At 40.0% G+C, this 19,388-nt stretch overlaps 1 protein-coding gene across 1 annotated transcript in view; it reads left to right on the top strand.

Annotated features, from left to right (window-relative positions):
- Positions 1-9,061: 9,061 nt before the first annotated feature.
- LOC102959717 (up-regulator of cell proliferation) overlaps positions 9,062-19,388 on the top strand; it is a 51,989-nt gene continuing 41,662 nt past the window's right edge. The window contains exon 1 of the mRNA XM_042962680.1: positions 9,062-9,150. The gene's annotated coding sequence lies outside the window, so the exon portion shown is untranslated. The remainder of the gene's footprint in view (positions 9,151-19,388) is intronic.

The raw sequence follows: 19,388 nt of genomic DNA, 5'->3' as shown, positions 1-19,388 counted from the left end.
GGCTGACAGCAGTTTTAAAAAGCATCGCAATTTCAGGGATGTGAAAGTGTGAAAAAACACTCACTGTAGAAGAGATGAAATATGGTGTTATCTATACTTCCCTGATTGTGCAAGTTCTCCAAAGAACAATTCAATCAGAAAAAAGTTAACGAAACTTTTTGGAAAAGATAAATCAAGTATTATGCAGTCATTGAAAATTACAGTTTCTAAATACTACAGAGTAACAGGAGAAAAGGTCATGACATTAAGGAAAAAAGAGAGGAATGGGCAGAATATAAAATTCGGTGTACCATGTGACTACAACAATCAGAAACGTGCATGGCAAAGAGACTCGAATGGAATCCATCAAAATGTTAATCACAGATACCTCATGGGGCTATAGATGACTTTTTAAAAAACTGCATTTTGGGGAATTTTCTAAATTTTCTCTAAAGGACATGTATCGCTTTAGAAAGCAAAAAATATTGTCATTAACTATCAATTGTCCTATAAACATAAACCTAATTCTGCCACATAAATCACTGTCCCTATTAAAGACATTTAGAAATATTACATGGACACATACTCAGATTTTTAAAATGGGCGTTCTTGTTTGCACATAAAATAACTGAAGTAATATTTTTCCAATAAAGTGAAACATCATCTACAAATATTTAGAAGTTTCTAAAAAAGGGATGACGTTGGTTGGCAAAGGCTGTGGGTTGGGAGGTGAGGGGGCAGCCAGTAGAGGCCCCTCTCTTGACCCTGGCTTCATAGTGCTGCTGGTGTCCACTCCCCTTCTTCCTGAAGAGCTCCTGTTCAGTTTGGTCCCTCACGAGAGGTAAATTCACCCTTTTCAAGTTAGTCTTTCCCACAGCTGTGTTGTTTCTCCCATGACTTGCTACGTAATATGTGAAATGAAAACGCAGGGTCTCTTGTTCAATAATTATTAAGAATTTCAAGCTGGTGACTGCAGACCATTAAACCAAGGGCAGGACCCTTCATCATAAGGGCCCTGTGACCCCTGTACGGGTCACATCCCTATAAGGCCAGGTCTGGTTCCTTCTTTCAGTGATTCCTTTCAAGGAAGTTCTCCCTCACCTTATGACTTCAGTCACCTGTGTCTGTGGTTGCCACCTCATCCTCATGCCCCAAACTTGTTCCTACCGGTTCCCCTCTTACAGATCATATCAGCCTCCAAGTTCCAACCTGTAGGGTCAGATCACACTGCTCATCTCGCCCATCCTGTTCCCTGCCCTCAAGATTTCTATCTTCACACTTAGGCAAGGACACACCATCCACCCAGGGGCCCATCTGGGGCCTCCCTCTCTTCCATCACACTCGTCCTCAAGTCCAGTCCACTCCATCTCTGCCATGCCATCCAAGCCCTGCCCTGGCCTTGGTGTCTGCTCCCTACTCAGTAACTGGAGCCAAGTCTTTGGGGGGCTTTCACTCTAAGCCCCTCTTACTCCAGCCCACAATGCAACCACCAGTGTTTTTTTATCACACAGATCTCAGCATATCATTCACCTGCCTCCAAGTCAGTCCTAGGAAGGCAGATGACCCCTTTTAGAGAATAATTTGCCAAAAACATTCCTTTTTGGAGAACTATTTACAAAAAATGAGTCATACCCTTAGAGACTGTGTAATTACATATCTAGCAATGAAACCTAAGGTCAGTGCACAAGATGCCTGTCAAAGCATTATTTAGTTTATGAAGAATTCAGAATATCAGTGGCAGTTAAGTCACTTTGAGTGCTTGGTGTGTGCCAAGTACTTGCTAAAAGTGTATCATCTCATTTAACTTTCTATATAAACGTGGGACACAGAGGCTGGGAATGATTGGTGCCTTGCCTGAGGTCCCACTGGAAGTGACCTCATGCCCTATCCCACCCCCGGGGGTGGGTTACTATAGGTAACCCACCCATTACTATAGGTAATGGTAAAATAAGTTACTGGAATGTTAACCTTTAAAATTGGTCATGAATACTATTTCACAACATGGAAAATGGTCACTTTAAAGGCTATGAGAAAAAGTGGAATACAAAATATGCTACAATGACTTATTTTTTAAAAAGCTTATTTTTGAGAGAGCCAGAGAGAGAGAGAAAGAGAGAGAGAGAGAGAGAGAGAACAAATCAGTGGGGAGAGGCAGAGAGGAAGACAGAATCTGCAGCAAATTCCAGGCTCTGAGCTGTGAACACAGAGGCCAGTGCGGGGCTTGAACCCACTAACCGGAGATCATGCCCCAAGCAGAAGTCGGACCCTTAATGGACTGGGCCACCCAAGTGCCCCTACAGTTATTTTTTAAAAAAGTATGGTAAAGACTGGTAGCAGATGTGCTAGACTGTCAACAAATGGTAAGGTAGCGAAATCGGAAATACTTTTTCTTTCTATTGTTGTACACGTTCCAGATTCTAATCTACTGAATGCCTACAGGGACTCCCAGTTACCTGCAGGAGAAAAAAGTTATCCCAGCACTGCCTCTAAGGCCAGTCCCGCCAAGCCACTCCCTTCCCGCTTCAAGCCACGCCGTGCGGGCTCCCGGTGGCCGAGGGCGTCTGTGTCCCTTTTCTCCACCTGCAGAATCCCTACTTATCCTACGGATCCGGCTCCAATCTCGACTCCTCGGCCAGCCCCCCAGACACCCCTACAAGGGCAAGCCCTCCTTGCTCAGGGGACTCGCCACCAGGCGACCTGAGGACAGCGATGCAGGTTCCGCAAGGTCGCAGCAAGGGCCGCGGGCGAGAGGCCCCTTCCTCAGGCCCCGCCCCGCCCCGCCCCGCCCCGCCGCCCCTCAGGCACCGCCCCACGCGACCCAAGCTCCACGTGATGCCCGCGCCGCTCGGTGCCCTTTTAAGGCCGCGCGGCTGCGATCCCGCCTGACGGCCTGGCGGGTGCTAGGCTCTTCGTTTTGGACGGCCTGCGCGTGCGCGCCGCGGTGCATTGTGGGGCCGGCACTGCCGAGCGGGACGCTCCTCGCCGCCTGGCGAGGTGGGGAGAGGCTATGAGGCCTGTGGCCACCCGTCCGCCGGGGTCCTGACACCCGGGACGGCCGGCGGCGAGAGGGGCGCTCGCCGGGGTGGCCGTGCTCTCTGTTCGCCTGCTGGGCTCGCCCCCGGGCCGTGGTTCTCAGCAGTGCTCTGGACTGCGGCCTGTAAGTACCGACGCCCGCGGACGCCCTGTGGGAGGCACCTGCCACGGAGATGCGCGCAGCCCTCTCTTCCATCACACACTTCAAGTCCAGACCCTAGGTTTTCATAATACTTATGTATTTGTGTACGAATAGAAACCTCAGTGACAATGATGGTTATCTCTGGATGGTGCGTTTGCTAATGTTAATTCTGAAATTTCCATAGAGGATTTGCATCAGTTGTATAACAGGAAAGAAGAAAAGAAACAGAATTGTGTTGAATAGCAAATAAAAAAAAATTCTTTTGCAGCTCCTGTTAGGAATTTAGTGCAGAGTATTTTAAACGTTTTACATAAATTTTTATATGTAGTTTTTTATTTTTTATTTTTTTATTGTTTTTTTTAAAAAATGATTATTTATTTTTGAGAGAGACGGAGCATGAGCAGAGGGGCAGAGAGAGAGAGAGGCACAGAATCTGAAGCAGGCACCAGGCTCTGAGCTGTCAGCACAGACTCCCACTCAGGGATGGAACTCATGAGCTGTGAGATCATAACCTGAGCCGAGGTTTGTTGCTTAACCGACTGAGCCACCCATGTGCTCCTATGTAGTTTTTTATTTTGATCATTGTGTATTTTGTACACCATCTTCCATATAATTTTATATGTACAGAAGTGTTGTGAATGTAGTAAAAGATATAAAATTGGTAAATTGGACTTTATAAAAACTTAAAACTTTTGTGTTGTGAATAGCACCATCAGGAAGCAAAAAGACAACGCACAGAATGGGAGAAAATACTTGCAGATCGTATATTTGATAAGGGCCTGGTATTCAGAATATATAAGAACTCTCACAACTCAATAAAAAGGACAAACCAGGGGCACCTCGGTGCTCATTCGTTAACAGGCTGACTCTTGATTTGGGCTCAGGTTATGATATCATGGTTGCGTTTGTGAGTTCGAGCCCCACATTGTGCTCTGCACTGTCAGTCCCACGTTGTGCTCTGCACTGTCAGCGTGGAGCCTGCTTGGGATCCTCTTTCTCCCTCTCTCTGCCCCTCCCTTGCGCACGCTCTCTCTCTCAAAATAAATAAATAAACTTAAAAGGCAAACTAATTAAAAACTGGGTAAAGGATTTGAATACACATTTCCTCAAAAAAGATGAAGGAATGGCCAATAAGCACGTAGAGCAGACAAACTCAGTATCCTGAGTCATTAGAGAAATGCAGATCGATGGCATGTTGGGGAGCGTGTGGAGAAGTTGGAACCCTCACCATGGCGGGAACATAAGCTGGTGCTGCTGCTTTGGAAACAGTTTGGCAGTTCCTTAAGGAGTTAAACATAGAATTATATGACCTAGCATTTCCATTCTTAGGTATATACCCAAGAGGAATTAAAGTGTGTCCACATAGAAATTTGTGTGTCAGTGTTTATAGTAGCACTACTCACACTAGCCAAAAGGCCAAAACAGCCCAAATGTTGAAGGGATAAACCAAATATGATATATCCACTCAGTGGAATATGTTTGGCAATAGAAAGGCATGAAGTACTGATATATGCTACAGTGTGGATATATTAGATTGCGGTAACAAAGTACTCCACACTGGGTGGCTGAACAGAAATTTATTGTCTCATGGTTTTGGAGGCTAGAAGTTTAATGTTTATTTTTGAGTTGGAGTGGGAGTGGGGAAGGGGCAAACAGAGAGAGAGAGGGAGACACAGAATCCAAAGCCTCTCCAGGCTCTGAGCTGTCAGCACAGAACCCAACACAGGGCTTAAACCCACGAGCCATGAGATCATGACCTGTGTCAAAGTCAGACACTCAACCGACTGAGCCACCCAGGCACCCCTGGAGGCTACAAGTTTAAAATCCAGGTATTGGCAGGGTTGTTTCCTTCTTAGGGCTGCGAGGGAGAACCTCCACCCTGCCTCTCATCTAGCTTCTGGTAGCCTCAGGCATTCTTAGCCTGTAGATGGTGTTCTCCCTGTGTCTTCACATTGTCTTCCTTCTGTGTGGATTTCCGTCTGTGTCCAAATTTCTCCTTTTTATGTGGAGTCCATTCGTTTAGGGCCCAGCCTAATGACCTTATATCTTGACAACTGCAGAGACCCAGTTTTCAAATAAATCACATTCACAGGGACTGGGGGTTAGGACTTCAACATCTTTTGGAGGGGTCACAATTCAAGACATGACAATGGATGAACCTTGGAAACATGGTAAATGAAAGAGGCCATTCACAAGAGGCTACATACTGTGTGATGCCACTTATGTCAACTGTCCAGAATAGGCAGCTCTCTAGAGACAGAAAGTAGGTTAGTGATTGCCTAGGGTTGAGGGACGGGGGAATGTGTGTAAATTATATGTCTGTGAAGCTGTTGAAAGTATAATAAGAACCACAATACACAGTTCTTGTATGTCCATCCAGCTTCCTCTGGGTGAATAAAATAATAGCATATTATATAACTAATAAAGTTGGCTAGTCCAGAAGATTAACGTCTATACAATACTATTAGCTAATTTACAGATTTCATTCAAATTTCATTACTTGTCCAATTACTGTCTGTTTTCTGGTCCAGGACATGGTTTCGGATGCCATGTTGTATTTGTTTATCCTAGCTCTTAGCCTCCTGCAGAAATTCTAGTCTTTTTTTTTTTTTTTTTTTTGTCTTTGATGACCTTGTCATTTTTGAAGAGTATGGGAAAGTTATTTTGTAGAGTGTCCTTCAGTTTGGATTTTCTGTTTGATGAGATTAAGACTTTGCATTTTTGGCGAAACTATTACGGAAGTGATGTGTTCTTCTCAATGCATCATATCAGAGGGTACATGACATTGATACGTTTTATTACTAATTAAGTCTGATCACTTTGTTATGTACATATTTGTCAGATTTCTCTTTTAACTGTAAAGTTAAATTTCTTTTTAAATTAACAAGTAGCTTGTTGAGAAACGTAAAAGTTTATGTAGCACACTTTCATTCACTATCTTTAGGTTACGTTATTGTCTATAGCAATTATTACTGTGGTGTTTACCTATTTCTAGTTCTCTTCCTACATTTATTAATTAGAATTCTACTGTAAGGAGGAGCTGTCTTTTCTCCCCCATTTTTATTATTTATTTATTTAACACTTTTTTTTTTTTAAAGTAATTTCTACGTCCAATGTGGGGCTTGAACTCACGACCCTGAGATCTAGAGTCATGTGTTCCACTGACTGAGACAGCCAGGTACCCCTTTTCTCCCCAATTTTTATTTATTTATTCAGTTACTTTGTTGATATGCACGGACTCATGGCTATTTATTGTATAGTTTTTAATCGATTAGTGTCATTATCTATTATGTTGCTAAGATTGTCCTCGATATGGCCATTGAGAGCTTGTTGTAGGGAGCCTCTAAGATGTCCCCCAGCAAGTCCCACTTCCTGGTATTCAGGCCCTTACGTAATCTCCTCTCCTTGAGTGTGGGCTATATTTAGTGATGTTTCTAATTAATAGAAAATGTGATGGGATGTCATTTCTGAGATTAAGGTAAGAAAAAGACTGGCTTCCATCTTGGGCAACCTCTCTTGCTTCCTTACTCTGTCACTCCCTTGCTCTGATGGAGGTCAGCTGCCATATTGTGAGCTGCTCTATGGACAGGCCCCTATGCCGAGGAACTAAGGGAGGCCTTCCAGCCACACCTAGTGAAATACTAAGGCCCTGAGGCCAGTACCCCACCAGATCACCCCATAACCTTACTACTATCTAGCATACTGGATTTTCTAGCTGTTATTATAAGGCAAGGAAAAGAAATAATGACAAGGGAAGAAGTAAAAATGTTTTTATTCACAGATGACATGCTTGTGTACACAGAAAATCTGAGGGAGATGACAGAAAGCTTCTGGAACTATTAATACTTTAGCTGTTACAGATGCAAGATCATCAATTGTATTTCTATGTGCTAACAATCAGAAATTGAGAAAACATTTTAATGCCACATACAGTACTATGAAAAATATGGAATGCTTCTGAATAAACTTGAGAAAATATTTGGAAGACCTTTACACTGAAAACTACCAAACGTTGCTCAGAGCAATTAAAGATCAAAGTAATGGCAAGACATAGTGTTCATGGATTGGAAGAGTCAATGTTGTTAAGATATCAGTTCTTCCTGAATTCATATATTCGGTGCAATCCAAATCAAAATCCCAGCAGGCTTTTTTGTTTTGGTAGAAATTTACAAACGGATTCTGACATTTATGTGGATATGCTGAGGATTCAGAATGGGCAGTACTCAGGCTATATGATTACAAGATATAAAGTTATGTAATGAAAAGGTGTGTTGGCATAAAGATAGCCAAGTTGTCTTGAAACAAAGAATGGAAAATGAAATATGAAAATGAAAGAGTACATAAATAAACCCACATATTGATTTTAAAAAAGGTGCAGCTATAGACTGAATGTGTCCCCCTAAATGTCATATGTTAAATCCTAACCTTGTATTAGAAGGTGGGGCACTTTCCAAATGATTAGCTCATGAGAGCAGAACCCTCATGAATGGCATTAATACCCTTGTAAAAAAGAGACCCTAGAGAGTTCCCTAGTCCCTTCTGTCATGTGAGGACACAGCAGACAGCCATCTATAAACTAGAAAGAGGACCCTATCAGATACTGAATCTGCTCGTGCCTTGATTTTGGAATTCTCAGCTTCTAGAACTGTGAGAAATATATTTCTGTTGTTTATAAAAAGCCCCCCAGTCTATGTTTTTCTGTTACAGCAATCCCAATGGACTAAGACAGGTGCCAAAGCAATTCAGTGGAGAATGGCTTTGGAACAATTAGACAGCCATATAAAAAAATAACCGCAACTTTACCTCATGTTATATGCTACAAGTAAATAAAAATGAGTCATAGACCTAATTGTTAAATTAAGTTAGAACTATAAAACTTCTAGAAAAAAACATGAAAAAATCTTTGTGACCTGGGGTTCAACAAAGATATTTTAACTATAACATAAGCATGAGTTATAAAAGAAAAAAAATCAATAAATTGGGCTTTATCAAAACATAAGCAAACTCTGAAGTGTGGAGAGAAGATGGCAGACTTGGGAAGGGATCTTAAGATCTGAAAATGACATGACAGTTCTCTTTTTGCTTAATATATCCTGGATTGGGTGCTGGAGAAGCCAGCAACCAGGGAATACCAATGGGAGCGGTGAGGGGGGGAATCCCCAAAAGTAGCCTCCTCTCTTTCACCAAAGGACCAGGAAAGGGGCAATTTAGCAAGACAGAAAACCTATAGGCAATGACTGCTTTACTAAAGTCAAACACCGTGGAACAAAATGGCGCCCCATCCCTATCAGCCTAGAGTTTGATGATAGCCATGTTGTAAAGGGGCAGTCCTCCTCCCTTGCTGGGGTGGTGTCAGAGAAGGCCCAGAGGAACTGGGATTATCATGCCCACCCAGTGATGAGACCTTTTCTCTCTCACAGTGTCTGTGAAGGAGACATGGAGAACAGTTACAAGGCATTCCTCACCCTCTGTATTAGTGTTCTCTAGAGAAACGGGGGCGGGGTGGTGAGGAAAGGGAGATAGATTTATTATAAGATATTAGCTCATGGGATTATGGAAATCCCATGATTGGCTCTGTCCAAACCGGACACTCAGGGAAGCTGTTGGTGCAGTTTGAAGGTCTGAGACCTGGAGAACTGATGGTGTGGATTCCATCTGTGTCCGAAGGCCTGAGAACCAGGAGCACTAAGTACAGAAGATTGATTTCTTAGTTCAAACATTTAGGCAGAGAGCCAATTTAACTTTCCTCCACTTTTTTGTTCTGTTCAGGCCCTCAACAGATTGGATATAACCATCCACATTGGAGAGGACCATCTGCTTTATTCAGTCTACCAATTCAAAGACTAATCTCTTCTGGGAACACCCTGACAGATGAATTCAGAAATAATTTTTAACCAGCTACCTGGGCATTTTGTAGCCTAGTCAAGTTGACACATAAAATTGACCACCTTTGCAGCCAGGGTGGTGGACTTTCATCTTCACGTGGCTGTAATAAGGTGGGGTCTTCATTCTTGTGTTTGTGTGATGTCACAGGAGGCCTGAAAAAAAAAAAAGATTTAAATAAGATCCAGAGTCTCATAACACGATACTCAAAATGTCCAGGGTACATTTGAGAATCATTCATCAGACCAAGACTGTCTCAATGAGTAAGGTAAGACAGTTATCAGATTCCAAACCAGAAATGACACAGAGATGAGAATTATCTGACAGATTAAAAAAAATTTTTTTTAATGTTTATTTATTATTGAGAGAGACAGAGCATGAGCATGGGAAGGGCACAGAGAGGGGGAGACACAGAATCCACAGAACCCAAAGCAGACTCCAGGCTCTGAGCTGTCAGCACAGAGCCTGACACGGGGCTCAAGCTCACAAACCATGAGATCATGACCTGAGCTGAAGTCGGACGTTTAACCAACTGAGCCACCCAGGTGCCCCTCAGATTTTCAAGAAGGCATCATAAAAATGCTTTGATGAACAATTAGGAAAATGCTTGAAGCAAAAAACCAGAAAGTCTTAGCAAAGAAATACAAAATATAAAGAGGAAGCAAATGGAAATTTTAGAACTGAAAAATACAATAAAGGAAATAATAAACTCACTAGATGAACTCAACAGCAGAGTGGAGATGATAGAGGAAAGGATCAGTGAAATTAAAGATAAAACAATAGAAATTAATCCAACAGGGAGCAACAGTGAAAAAAAAAGATTGGGAAAAAAAGTAAATAGAGCCTCAAGGACCTGTGGTAGTATAACAAATGATCTAACATTTCATTGCATCTGAGTCCCCAAGGAAGATGAGAAAGAATTTGGAGCTGAAAAAGTATTTGGATAAATAATGGCTGAAAAACTCCCAAAGTTTGCAAAAGACGTAAACTTACAGATTCAAGAAACTGAGTTAAGCCCAATGGGATACACCCCAAGAAAGACCATGCCAAAATATGTCCAGTCAAAATTCTGAAAATTAAAGACAAAGTATCTTGAAAAAAAGAAATAGTATGTGAAAACCAATCGAAATTACAGCGGAATTCTTACCACAAACCAGAGGCCAGAAGGAAATGGCATGGCATTGGCAAGTGCTAAAAACAAAGAACTGTAACTCAGAATTGTCTCTCTAGTGAAAATATCCTTCTGGAATAAAGTGGAAATCAAGACATTCTCTGATGAGAGAAAAGTAAGGATTTGTCACCAGGGGAATCTATCTATAAAAAAAAAAAAAAAAGGCTAAAGGAGTTTCTTGAGTTGGAAAGGAAATGATAAATGAAGGAATCTTGAAACATCAAGAAGGGATATAGAACAATAGAATGAGTAAATATGTAAGTTAATACAATGGAATTTTTCTTTTGTTGAGTTTTATAAAATATATTTGATAGTTGAAGCAAAAATGGTAATGTCTGATATGGATCTCAAAGCTTGCAGGGGGAGTCTTTAGGACAACTGTATTATAAATGACAGAGGGTAAAGGAACTTAAAGGATTATAATGTTTTTACATTTCACTTGAACTGGTAAAATGTTGACACCAGAGTGCTGTGAAAAGTTATGTATGTGTAACATAAAACCTAGAGCAACTGCTAAGGGTCTGTTCAAAGAGATAAGTTCAAAAGCAGTATTGATGAAATGGAATTCTAACAAAAGGCACAAGTAAGCTGGAAAAAGAAAACAGACAAATGAACAGGAAAGAAACGAAACAAAATGAAAAAAAAAAAAACCCACTGAAGTCCTAGCATATCAATAATTGCCTTAAATGTAAATGTCAGGATACACCAATTAAAAGAAAGGGGCAGAGTGGTTAAAAATATATACTCCCCATAAGAAAACTCAGTTCAAAAGTAATGATATAGGTAGGTTGAAATTAAAAAGATGGAAGAAGGTATGCAATACAGACTGTAATCAAAAGAAGGCAGTAGTATTAACATCAGGTAGACTCTAGAGCTAAGAAAATTACAGGGACAGAGAGGAGTTTTTCATATGATGAAAAGGGTCAGGCTATCAAGACATGGCAATCCTAAATTTGTATGCATTAAACAACAGAGCTACAAAATATGTAAAGCAAAAATAGACCTGAGAGGAGAAATAAACAAATCATGATTATATTGGAGACCTCAACACCCCTCTTCCAACAATTGATTAAAATACCCAGAAAATCATCCAGGATATGTAATAACTCAATCAACAGGGTTAACCCCCCCCCCCCCCAGCAACAGCAACAGCAGAATAGGCATTCTTTTCAAGTTCTCATGGACAGTTTACCAAGATAAGCCATTTACCACAATAGGGTCATAAAACAAGCTTCACCGTATTAAAAACAATTGAAATCCTACTGTGTGTGTTCTTGCCACAATGGAATCAAACTAGAAATCAGTAACAAAGGTAACAGGAAAATCTTGGAACAGTTGGAAACTAAACAATTTTGCTAAATCTATGGGTTAAAGGAGAAGTCTCAAAGGATAATAAAAACAACATATTGAACTAAATGAAAATGAAAGTAAAACATACCAAAATATGTGGGATGTAGCTAACGTAGTGCTAACAGGAAATTTTATAGCACCGAATTCTTAACATTAGAAAAGAGGGAAAGTCTCAAGAAAATAATTTAACCTTTCAATTTATCCTATAAAAAGAAGAGCAAGATAAACGTAGAGGTGCAGAAGGAAGGAAACAATAAGAGGAGAAACCAAATTGAAAAGAGAAAAACAGTGGAGAAAATAAAAGATGGTTCTTAGAAAAAATTGACAAACCTTTGATAAGACAAAAAAGGATGACACGAATTACCAATATCAGGAATGAAATGGGCTAGCACTATAGGCCTTACAGACATCAAAAGTATAATAAGGGTATAGAACTATACATATATAGATTTGACAACTTAAATGGACTAATTTCTCAAAAGTCATCTAATATAAAAGATAATTTGTATAGTTCTGTAAATCTTAAATTGAATTTTTAATTTAAAAACATCCAACAAAAGAATCAGAGATTTTCAGTAAAGAATTCCACCAAACATCTACAGAACAAATTCTACACATTATTTTCCAGAAAACAATAAAGGAGAGATTTTCTAACATTTTATGAGGCCAGTATTATGCCCAAACCATACAAAGACCATCCAAAAAAGGAAAACTACAAGTTAATATATCTCAGGAATACAGATGCAGAAATCCTCAGTGAAACATTAATAAGTGGAATTCAATGTATAAAAAGAGTTATGGGATTTGGAAAGGATGACAGAGTAGAAAGCACCAGAAATCTGTCTTCCTACTTAGACAATTGTCCTGGCAGAATGTGCTTGACTTAATTATGTTTGAACTCTGTAGTTTATTCAAAGACTTGTAACTTCCTGAAGAAGGCTTGAATGGGAGAGTGCAGTTAATTTTGGTCAGTTTCACCAATGGATACCCACCACCCATCTTCCACTCAGTGACAGTCATGCATTTGTTCCAGGAGCAGCTTACATCTAGGTGAGCCAGGGTGGGCAATATGGGCCCTGTCCTTCAAATATCAGGATCTGTTTTGTGCTTGCTGCTTCTTATCATGGAAGTACAGACACAGGAGCGGGCAGCCATTGCTGCATGTTCCCTCCCATTGTTTCAAGCCCCTTGCCCTACAGCGGAAGTGACTTCCAGGAGATTTAAAGAGGTGGCACCTTTCCCCCCACCTTTATCTCTTTTCCTCATTTTGGGAGCCAGACATTTAAGGACGAGGTCCTTAAATGGCAAAAGTGACCACACATACAGGGGAATTTAGAAAGTCTTTGTGCATGCCTAGGGAAAAGTTCAGGCTCAGAAAGACCTGAGAAGACCTTAAGTCTGATCTTAAGAAGACCTCAGGCTGATCTCAGGCACAGAGAGCCTACAACAATAAAACTAAAGCAAAAAACAACCCCCCAAAACCCCAAAGAAAATCCTGGGGAGATAGAAAAGGAAGAATCTGATTTCCAGGCTTCATACATTATTAGATTCAAGCATGAGGTTTTCAGGGAAAAAACAGTCACAAGACACACAAGGAAAGAGGAAAGTATGGCCCATTCAAAGAAAAAAACAATTACAGTAGAAAATGTCCAGTGAGAAAGGCTAGCTGGCAAATCTAGAGAAAGACTTTAAAACAACTGTGTTAAAGATGCTCGAAAAACTAAAGGAGGACAATGGAGAGAGTCGAGAAAATGATGTATGAGCAAAATGGAAATATTAGTAAAACCACAAAGAAATTCTGGCGCTAAGGAGAAGAACTGCAGATTTGAGCAGGCAGAAGAAAGAATCAGTGAACCAGAAGGTAAGATAATTGAAATGATCAAGTCTGAGGAAAGGAAAGAATAAAGATTGAAGAAAAATGAACAAAGCCAAAGGGACCTGTGGGACACCTAGAGGTTTACCATGCATTGTAGAAGTCCCAGAAGAGAGAGAGGGTCAGAGAGATTACTTGGAGAAATAATGCCCGAAAATTTACCAAATTTGAAGAAAGACATATAAACGTCCAAGAAAGAATATAAACATCCAAGAACTTAAACTTCAAATAAGACGAATTCAAGGAGACCCACACAGAGACACATAAATTGTTGGCAACTAAAACAGAATCTTGAAATCAGCAAGAGAGAAGCAAATCATCACATAAGAAGGATCTTCAATAAGACTATCACCAGATTCCTCATTTGAAACTTTGTAGGCCAGAAGTCAGTGGGCTAGCATATTCAAAGTAGTGAAAGGGAAAAAAAGATGTCAGCCAAGAATACCGTGTCTGCCAAACTGTCCTTCAGAAGTGGTGAAGAAATTAAACCCAAAGCTAGCAGAAAGAAAGTAATGGAGATCAGAGATGAACAACACATGGAATAGAAAAAAACAAATAAGAAGGATTCTAGGAAGATGGGGTCAGAAGCCTCAGGAATCTGTTTCCCTCCTTCGACAACAATTGTACTTGCAGCATCATCTGATATAACTATTTTGGAACTCGAGTCTGTTGAAGGCTTGCAACTTTTAGGGAAAGGCTTGGATGGTACATTTTACTTTATTTCTGTTCTTAGCATGATAGTAGCTACACATCCCAACCCCCAGCCACTTGACAGACAGCCGTGTTGCTGGATCAGCTTGCACACAGCTTGTGGGAGCCAAGCAGGCAAGAAGGACTCTGTCCTCTGAATATCAGGGATCTTTCCTCTGATCGCTGCTGCTTCTGATCATAGAGGTTCAGAGAGGCAGGGAGCCATTGCTATTGCACCTCCCCCATCTGGCTCAAGTGTGTTACAATATATTTAAAGGGCCAGTGCCCTTTCCCCCCTTTTGTCCCTTAATTTTTTCTTTTCTGTGTCGGGGGGAGATGGGGAGTCAGAACCAGATGTTAAAGGCTAAGGTATTCAAACACTCCTGCATATACAGGAAAAATTAGAAAGTAATTATGCATGTCCAAGGAAAAGAGATGAGAAGAGTTAAATCTACATCTCAGGCTGATTCTCAGCACAGAAATGCTATAACAATCAAAAAGACAAGTAACAACAGCAAACCCTGAGGGAAGGGGAAGAATCTAATTTTCAGAGTTATCACATTATTAGATTGAAATGTCTAGTGTTCAACAAAATATCACAAGTCAAAGAGACAGGAAAATATGTCTCATTCAAAGGAAAAAAATACAACAGAATCTGTCCCTGAAAAATACATTGGGAGATATATTAGGCAAAGACTTGGTGGTAAAGATACTAAAAGTCAATGGGGCGCCTGGGTGGTTCAGTTGGTTAAGTGTCTGACTTCAGCTCAGATCATGATCTCGCACTCCATGAGTTTGAGTCTCATGTTGGGCTCTGTGCTGACACCTCAGAGCCTGGAGCCTGCTTCAGATTCTGTGTTTCCATCTCTCTCTGCCCCTCCCCCACTCATACACTGTCTCTTTCAAAAATAAACATTTTAAAAAATTAAAAAAAGACACTAAAAGTCAAGAAAACAATGTGAGAACAAAATGCAAGTATTCATTAAGAGATGGAAAATCCAGAAAGAAACTAAAATGAAATTCTTTAGCTGAACGGTACAATAACTAAAGTAAATCACAAGGAGTCAAAGGCAGATTTGAGCTGGCAGAACATAAATCAGTACTTTAAGGTAGGACAATGGAAATTATTGAGGCTCAGGAACAGAAAAAGATGAAAAATAGCAAACACAGCCTGAATGTCTATGGGAAACCATCAAAAGCACCAACATAGGCATTGTGGGAGTCTCAAAGAAGAAGAGTGAGAAAGGGGCAGAGAGAATATTTGATGAAATGATGACTGAGAATTTCCCAAATTTGAAAAAGGACATGAATAGAAACATCCAAGAAGCTCAACAAACTTCAAGTAAGATGAGCTCAAAAAGATCCACTCCTTGGGTCCTCCCTCAACCTCCAGGAGCTTGTGGAGGGATGTGTAACCTCCCCCTCTTGTCCACCCTATTCCCAGGATGAGAGGAAGCCTCTCTCCTTCCCCATCAGACTGGATGTGCCTTTATCCTCCAATGCCCCGATCTCTCTGAACACCCCCATTCTCCACCTGGTGGTGCAGGGTGCTCCTTGACCCACCCAGATTCAACAGTTCAGGGGCTCCCCTGCTATATCTCCTCCCATCCTGTACCCTATTTCTGGGGCCTCATCACTGTGGAAGACAGGGACAGTAAGGGTATAAATGGATGGGAGGCATGGGTAAGGTTTTGGAGTAGAACCAGGGTGTGTGTGTATGAAGGGGGAGTGATAAAGTCCCCTAGGGGAGGGGGGGACTAACCTTGTCTGGTGGATGAGAAGGCATACTTATTTTTTGCCTTCTGTACAGTATTTGAAAAGAGAACTAAAAAACCCAAATGGCAAAAAAAACACACCCCACATTATAATCAAACTTTCAAAAGCCAAAGAAAAAGGGCAAATCTTGAAAGCAGCGAGAGAAGACAATTGTCTCATACAAGTGATCCTCAGAGATTTGCAAATCTTTTTTTTTTTTTTTTATAAAAACTTCGGAAGCTAGAAGACAGTGGGCAGATGCATTCTAAGTGCTCAAAGAAAAAGAATCTCTCAACCGACAACTCTATATCCAGCAAAACTGTCCTTCAGAAGTGAGGAAGAAATCAAGACATTACTTGATAAAAGCTGAGGGAGTTTGTGACCACTAGACCTGCTCTGCAAGAAATGCTTAAGGGAACCCTGCAAAATGAAAGGACACTGGACATTAGCCTGAAGCCATGAGGAGAAATAAAGATCTCAGTAAAAATAAACACATGAACAGTTATAAAAGCTAGGATTATTGTAATAGCTTGTAACTGTGCTTTTTCTTTTTTATGGAATTTATGATACTAATGCATTTAAATAAAAAATGCTAATGTAATTATTACTGTAACTTTGCTTTGTAACTCCAAATCTTATTTTGTACATAATTTAGGAGACTAATGCATTTAATATACTAACTTATGTTTTGGAGCATACAATGTATAAAGATGTGGTTTTGTGACATCAACAACCAAAAAGTTTAGGGACAGTGTGAAGGAGCAGCTTTTTTTTGTGTATTATTGAAGTTAAGGTGCTATAAATTCAAATTAGAGTTTGACAGCTTTAGGATATTAAGTGTGAGTCCCCATGGCAACCACAAAGAAACTAGCTATAGAATATATACAAAAGGAAAGTAAGAAGGAGCTTAAACATTTTGCTACAAAAAATCAACTAAATACAAAAGAAGACAGGGCTGTGGGAAATGAGGGACAAAAAAGCAATAGGGCATATAGAAAACAAATAGCACAATGATAGAAGTAAGTCCCTCCATATCAGTAATTATTTTTTTTTAATATTTATTTTTGAGAGAGACAGAGCATGAGTGGAGGAGGAGCAGAGAGAGAGAGGGAGACACAAAATTTGAAGCAGGCTCCAGACTCTTAGCTGTCAGCACAGAGCCCTATACAGGGCATGAACCCATGAACCGTGAGATCATGACCTAAGCTGAAGTCAGACACTTAACCAACTGAGGCACCCAGGCATCCCAGTAGTTACTTTAAATGTAAATGGATTCTGGGGTATCTGGGTGACTCAGTCATTTAAACATCTGACTCTTGATGTCTGTTCAGGTCATGATCTCATGGTTTGTGAGATCGAGCCCTCTGTTGGGCTCTGCACTGACAAGGGGGAGCTTGCTTAGGAGTCTCTCCCTCTCTCTCTCTGCCCCTTCCCTTCTTGTGTTCTCTCTCTCTCTCTCTCTCTTAAAATAAATATAAACAAACCTTTAAAAATGTGAATGGAGAGGCACCTGGGTGGCTCAGTCGGTTAAGCATACGACTTTGGCTCAGGTCATGATCTCATGGTTTGTGAGTTCAAACCCTGTGTTGGGCTCTGTGCTGACAGCTCAGAGCCTGGAGCCTGCTTTGGATTCTGTGTTTCCCTCTCTGTCTGTTCTTCTCCTGCTCACACTCTCTTTCTCTCTCAGAAATAGTTTTAAAAAATGTAAATGGATTAAACTCTCCAATTAAAACACAGATTGCAAGAATGGACGAGAACACATGATTCAACCATATGTCTGTCTACATGAGACTCACTTGAGATTGAAAGATACAGACTTCTTGAAAGTGAAATGATGGAGAAAGATATTCCAGGCAAATAAGTAACCGAAAGAGAGCACAAAACACTATACAAAATTCAGATGAAATAGACTTTAAGTCAAAAAAGCTTACGAGAGACAAAGATGTATGTTAACAAATGTTTTAACAGCAAGAAGGAATTGTAATTATAAACATTTATGCACCTAATGGCAGACCATAAAAATATATGAACCAAAAAGTGACAAAATTGAAGGAAGAAATAGTTTTGCAATAATAGTTGGAGACTTTAGTACCCCACTCAAAGTAGTAGAACAACCAGACAGAACTTAAGGAAATAAGGACTTAAGCAATACAATAAATCAACTAGTTCTAGCAGACTCTATACATATAGGGTACTCTACCTACCCATAACAGCATACACATTCTTCTCAAGTGTACATGGGAGATTTTCCAGGATGGACCATATGGAGGGTCACAAATTAACTCAATAGATTTTAAAAGATAGTTATAATACAAAGTGTCTTCTCTGACCACAATGGGTAAAGTTAGAAGTCAGTAAAAAACTAAAATACACAAAATTTTGGACACTAAACAACACAATTGTAAACAACCAACAGATCAAAGAAGAAATCATAAGGGAAATTTGAAAATACTTAGAGACAAATGAAAAGAAAGACACAACAGAACTCATGAGATGCATTGGAAGTGGTGCTAAGGGGGAAATTCATTGGTATAAATGTCTACATTAGAAACAAGAAAGTTCTAAAACAACAACCAAACTTTACAACTTGAACTAGAAAAAGAATACACTGAAGCCACAGCTAGCAAAAGGAAAGAATAAAGATTATACCAGAGAACAATGAAATAGAAAGTAGAAAAAATGGTACAGAAAATCAAATGAGACCAAAAGGTGGTTCTTTGAAAAGATCAACAAAAACTGACAAACCTTTAGCTAGATGACTTAGAGAAAAGTCTCCAATTACTAAAATCAGAAGTGAAAGTGGGGACATTACTATTAATTCTAGAGAACTAAAAAAAATGTTTATAAGGAAGTACCTTGAACAACTTATGCTGACACATTGGATAATCTAGATGAAATGGACAAATTTCTAGAAACAAAAACCTACCAAGACTAAGTCATGAAGAAATAGATAGTCTGAGTAGACCTATTATTTGTAAGGAGATGGAATCAGCAATTTAAAAAATCTCCCAACAAAGAAAAGCACTGGTCCTGAGAGCTTCACTGGTGAATTTTACCAAACATTTAAAGAAGAATGCCTTTTCAAACATTTCCAAAATATTGAAGAGAACATTTTGTAGCTCATTCTATGAGGCTAGCATAACTCCTTGGCCAAAGCCAGACAAAGACTGCAAGCAAAGAAAACTACAGACTAATGTCCCTTATGAACATTGATGCAAAAATCGTCAACAAAATACTAGTGAATAATTCAGCAGCATTTTAAGAGGATTTTACATTATGACCAAGTGGGATTTATCCCTGGTATGCAAAGATGGTTCAAATTATGCAAATCAATCAATATCATGCACCACATCAATAAAATGAAGGGGAAAAACACATGATCATCTCATTTGGTGCAGAGAAATCATCTGTCAAATTCAACATCCTTTTATGATAAACACGACAAATTAGGAATAGAAGGAAACTACTTCCATGTAATAAAAGCCATAAATGAAAAACACAGCAGATGTAAC

The sequence above is a fragment of the Panthera tigris genome, chromosome A2 (genome assembly GCF_018350195.1).
Source record: "Panthera tigris isolate Pti1 chromosome A2, P.tigris_Pti1_mat1.1, whole genome shotgun sequence".
NCBI classification, from domain to species: domain Eukaryota; kingdom Metazoa; phylum Chordata; class Mammalia; order Carnivora; family Felidae; genus Panthera; species Panthera tigris.
Note: the sequence above shows the minus strand (reverse complement) of the source record. Positions and strands in the feature narration are given on the sequence as shown.